The following is a 6040-nucleotide window of genomic DNA, read 5'->3' as shown; positions in this document are numbered from 1 at the left end:
CATCTCTTGACCAATTTGAATAGCCAAGAATATCCATTGCTCTGGACTCTGCTGAGAAGTGCATTTTTCTGGGTCCTGTAAATTTCAAAACTTTCGACACGCGTTATGTATTTCACCAAACCCATATTCTGCTTAGGAACGGTAGGTCTGGTGATGACGATATGCGTCGCTACCTTCGATATTCTCGGAAACGTGTTTGTCTATTTCTTCTTGTTTGTCCGATGTACCCTGCAATTTGCACAGAAAAATGTGACGATTTGGTTCATCCCGGACTTGGTTATTTGATTGATTCCAAAAGAGTTTGGAGATGGCTGCCTCTTTTGATTCAACGGAAGGGAGATTTGTTTAAATTCCGAACCTATTGTTCTTTTGCAGAGTTGATCCGGAGTAGGCTTAACGAGTGCTTGTGGTGGAAGAATCCTGTTCTATTTGTGGATCAAAGTGCCGGTAGTCGAGAAAGTATATCCGTTCACTCTAGGGTCATCAAAAATGCATATGATCTTCTTCATCACGCCTACCGAAAATATGGGAAAAGTTAGCATTCGGTTGATCATGTGATCAAAATAGCCGAGTTTGCACTAATGAGTGCAGTATGAAGTGCTGGGGATGAGGTGTTCGCGATATATCGGCAACCACTTGCTCCCTTCATCAGTGCTAATAAGTCCGCTAGCAAACGAATCTTAATTATTTCAAATAACTTCCAATCCTGCCCCAATTATACGTCTAAGAATGGCAGTTGCCCCTGCTTTTCCTACTGTACTGTATGTCTACGTGTTTGATTGAGGTGGGGAAGAGGCAAAGCCTTTGACCCCTCACACCCTAGTGGTCTATTGTACTGTTAAACGCGATATCCCGGATTCGTTTATGTATCACAGGATTTTCAGCATGTCTACAATACCTCTGCAAGTCTTCCTGCTTTTCGATAAGATGAACTTTACGGTTCGGTTCTGGCAGGAAAAGTTTGGTATGTTTAGCAGCATCAAGGCTCAGCCACCTTTCATTATGGGAAGCTTGTTTCCAGTTTTTGATAGCGGCATTAGGCAATGCTACTGATACCCCAATTGCTTGTTCCGGTGCGGACATGGGGAAAGTTGAAGCCTCTTTTGCTAAGGCATCCGAGATTTTATTTTCCTCTACACCACCATGACAAGGTACCCAGAGTAATTCCACTGTATTGAATCTAGAAACTGAGTTCAATCGGTTTCTACATTCCTGAACGATTTTTGAAGTGATCAAAATATTACTTAACGTCCTCAATGCAGCTTGACTATCGCTACAGATTGCGATGCGCCTGCCCTACCACCGTTCGTCAATCAACCGGGTTGCCGCCCTTAGGATCGCATACATCAGTCTGAAAGAATGTTTTATATTGTCCCATGAGAAAAGCCCACATCTCGTTTTTATTCGACACGCAGATTCCTGCTCCAAAACCCTGTTCAGTTTTTGAGCCATCGGTGTAGGGGACGCCAGTATATCCTGACACGCATTCTTCTGGTTCGTACGAGATTCCTCTTCGTTTCAAAATAACCTCATATTTTCTATCAAACAAATGTATGGGTATCCGAGTATCAGAGGGCATTGGGAAAACTGGATTTCTCCCAATAACTTTTCCAATGTTCAACAGAGCATTGGGTATTTCTACACACCGTTCCGAGATCTCGACCAACATCAAGCACAGTCACGTCATCCGCATAAGCTTGAACGTGTATTGTCAGATTTTGCAGTTCGCATGGTAGTGAGTCGACCAGCATACTCCACAGAAGCTGCGATAGTACATCACTTTAAGAGCAGCCTTTCGTTGTTTCCGCTGTTAGCTTTTGAAAGGGAGCACAGTCAAACGCCCCTTCAATGTCCACGAACACCCCCATCACGTACTTGCCTTTAAGAATTCTGTCCACTATCTTTGAAACCAAAAAGTGAAGAGCAGACTCACAAGATCGCGTTCCATGTTGGTAAACGTGCTAGTTTTTATTTAGTGGGTGCGATCTAGCGCCTCCTCGGGAATGTGATGCTCAACCAGTCTCTTCACACATTCCAGCGAAAATAATGTTAAGCTAATTCGCCTGAAGTTTTTGGATTTGAATATTGATATTTCCCAGACTTAGTTATGAAGGCCTCCTCAACCTGCTGCCAAGAGGAAGGCACGTAGCCCAGAGCAAGACATCCTAGAAAAATATTTCTTATAAGTTGCTCTAAGTGCTCTCTCTTTACCATCGCTGGGTAGATGCCATCCATGCCAGGTGCTTTGAAGTGTTCAAATGATAATATAGCAGCTCTCGCCTTTTCATTGGTAACAACCGCTCTCGCAGTGTCCCAATTCCTCTTGCAGCACATTCATGTTGAAGGGTTTGCAGAAATAGCCAATTCACTTGTTCCCACCTCTGAAGCCTGTTCTTCCGTGTGGTATACTTCCAAGAGACTTTGTATAAACTCAACTCTCTAGTACCATCCGGTTTTCTAAGAGAGTCCAACTTGGCCGTCTCTTCTTTGTTAATGACTCTACACAGCCTGCAAGTCTCCCTTTCACCTTCCAGTTCCTCAAAGTATGCTCTAAAAGGGTCTCATTTCGAACGTTTCACGAATCTCTTATATTCACGCTAGAGTTCCGGAAGTTTAGCCACTCCTAATCTTTATTGCTTTTGCAAGCACGATTTGATTTCCTAAGTCTTTGCAGTTCTCGGAACCGTTTTACCACGTTGGCCTCAGGAAATAGGACATGTTTCTTGAAAGCATCCGAAAGGTATGCGATTCAGAGTTTCCAATTGATCTTCGATCACCAAAGGACTTCTTATTCGCCTAGAGAGCTCCACTTTGTTGGCAAGAAGTTCATTGAATCTTGTCCAATCCGTTTTCCTAAGATTCCTTCTTAATATTATAAACTCTTCGTCTGCAATAGTCAGACTAAATTCTGAGTAATGATCATCTGAGAGTGAGACTTCATCTAACACTCGCCAGTCTCTGCAACTGCAAGTGCTGATTGTTAGGCCAATTACTTCATTTCTTCTTGGCCCCACGTCGGCGGAGGACACAAAAAATCATAGGGTCAGTAAGCGGATGCAACTATTATGTTTCTCCCTCTTATCATTATCCTGGTGTGGTAATTTGACGGCAACAAGGTCCATGGAACAAAATTACCTCACCATGATTGCCTCTAAGTATTTTGACATCAGGACGCAACCCCTCGGTTTGAAGGATCTTTCATCAAAGAAGATCCTAGTCCCCTTGACTGATCCAATACCACTGATTTTGTTATAATAAACCCATGGCTCTTGAACCAGAAATATGTGAGGAGAGTCCTGCAAATTTGTCAGCCTTGCCGCCAGTAGACAGGAAGAGGCTTTGACATGCTACAAGTTAATTTGACTAACTGTTACAGACATAAGTGCAGTTTAATATGAAATCCTTCTGCATTCGATTTATCTGGATATCGCCAGACTTGGTGTTGTAGCTATATACTATGTTCCCCGCTTAAAAATGTTTCAGCTGGCATCTGGTATTAAGTATTGTATGGAGATTTCGTTACTCTCCTCATAGAATCTGCAGGCAATATCCGTAGATAGCTTCCCCAGATGAGAGTGAGTATTCCCACTATAATTCGGAGGTTCTTCTTGGTGAGGTATAAACAATCTTTTAAGCACTTGGGTTCGTATCCCACCATGATCAACCTTAACTACTCTATTCTGGTAAGTAAGCCCAGCACAGTGCCTTCAGCGTTTCCTCTTCGCTTTCAACGCATTACCCATGAATCCACTTCTAATTCCCCAGAATGGCATTGTTACATATAGAGGCGCTGCTCCACCACTTCTTTTCTGCCAGCTTATCCGCCGCTTCATTGCCTTATAACACAATGTAGCCTTTTAACCCAATGAATGAGGCGAGCGTGTTCAGTCTGTTGACACTTTCCCACACCAGTTTGCAATTCACGTGCTTGGACCTAAACGCCTTAATAGCCACTTCGCTGTTGGCTAGAGTAGAAATGTTCTACCCCTATAGTTCCTTTCGAGGTGGAAAGAGGAGCATCTGTCTATGGCGTATATTTCCGCCTTGAATATACTTATGTGCTTACCCATTGGTTCAAAGTGCGTTTTCCTTGGACCAATGACTCTGGCGATAATTAGTTGATAATTTAAGCCGCATGTCACTGCAACCCTCTCCTGGTTGGCCCTATTGTTCCAATGTGTTCAAAATTCATAAAAAAATCGTTATCATGCTGTAATTTATAAACTCTTCTTTTGTAATTTAAACCCTTTTTTATAATTTTTAATTTTCTTAATTATTTAAATTGAATTGTTTTCAACTTAAAATAAATTATCTAATTAAACTGAGAGGAGTGATCTCTCTCTCATGCTACGCACAAGCTGTTCGCTCCGCCACAATGCTATCCTCTGGCAATATACATCTTCCTTCGATCTACGGAGTTCCCCGTATCATTGATACTACCAGACAGAGAGGAGTCAAATCCATAATGACCTCCAGAGATATCGTTGGGCATATCTTCATAGCCCCAGTGGTGTATATACAAGCCAGCCTTTGAAAGTTGTGTAATTCCCTAGCTGTTCAGTTGTTTTATTGTGAAGCCAATGATATTGCAATGTGCATCCAGTGCAGCATTTTCGGGATGCGTCCCCATTTTTTCCCTGCTGTGGACTTGAAAGTTATTAAAGCCATTGTAGCTTTTCGACACAGGTTTTCAACATGTGTCTTAAATGATAGTTTTTTTTTTTCCAGTGTCATTCCAAATATTTGACCTCTGTTTCTATTTTCACCTCCATATCATGTTATCTAATGTCTCGCAGCCAAGGTGACTAAGCTGGCGCCTCCGAGTGAATGGTACTATATTGGCTTTGACTGGATCCATGCGCAGCCCCACCCTCCTGCACCAGCTACTAGTGATTCCGGTTTAGATTCTGTCAAATAGGGTATCTTCATATCTGCCAATACAGGCTAAAACAATATCATCAGTGTAGCCCTGGAGCTGTATTTTCATCATCATCATCAACGGCGCAACAACCGGTATCCGGTCTAGGCCTGCCTTAATAAGGAACTCCAGACATCCCAGTTTTCCCAATTCGATATCCCTAATAGCTGTCTAGCGTCCTGACCTACGCCATCGCTCCATCTTAGGCAGGGTCTGTCTCGTTTTCTTTTTCTACCATAGATATTGCCCTTATAGACTTTCCGGGTGGGATCATCCTCATCCATACGGATTAAGTGACCCACCCACCGTAACCTATTGAGCCGGATGGTATCGCGCATAGATTTCGTCGTTATGTAGGCTACAAAATCGTCCATCCTCATGTAAAGGGCCAAAAATTCTTCGGAGAATTCTTCTCTCGAATGCGGCCAAGAGTTTGCAATTTTTTTTGTTAAGAACCCAAGTTTCCGAGGAATACATGAGGACTGGCGAGATCATAGTCTTGTTCAGTAAGAACTTTGACCCTATGGTGAGACAACAGTCTTTGTAACCTGAAATAGGCTCTGTTGGCTGACAACAACCGTGCGTGGATTTCATCATCGTAGCTGTTATCGGTTGTGATTTTCGACCCTAGATAGGAGAAATTGTCAACGGTCTCAAAGTTGTATTCTCCTATCTTTATTCTTCCTGTTTGACCAGTGCGGTTTCATGATATTGGTTGGTTCGTCTTAGGTGCTGACGTTGCCACCATATATTTTGTCTTGCCTTCATTGATGTGCAGCCCAAGATCTCGCGCCGCCTGCTCGATCTGGATGAAGGCAGTTTGTACGTCTCGGGCGGTTCTTCCCTTGATGTCGATATCGTCCGCAAAGGCCAGTAGTTGGGTGGACTTAAAGAGGATCGTACCTCTTGTATTTACCTCAGCATCACGGATCACTTTCTGTAACTGGTCGCCTCCATATTTAACCAATTCGGCTGTAATTCCATCGCCTCCTGGCGACTTATGATTTTTTAGCCGATGAATTGCACGGACTGTTTCTCCTAAACTCCAACCTCCAACTCGCTGATGTTCTGGTTGTTCAGTAGCTCATCAAAGTACTCAACCCATCGCTCCAATATGCCCAT

This window comes from Hermetia illucens, chromosome 5, assembly GCF_905115235.1.
Source record: "Hermetia illucens chromosome 5, iHerIll2.2.curated.20191125, whole genome shotgun sequence".
NCBI classification, from domain to species: Eukaryota; Metazoa; Arthropoda; class Insecta; order Diptera; family Stratiomyidae; genus Hermetia; species Hermetia illucens.
This window is presented reverse-complemented; position numbering follows the sequence as displayed.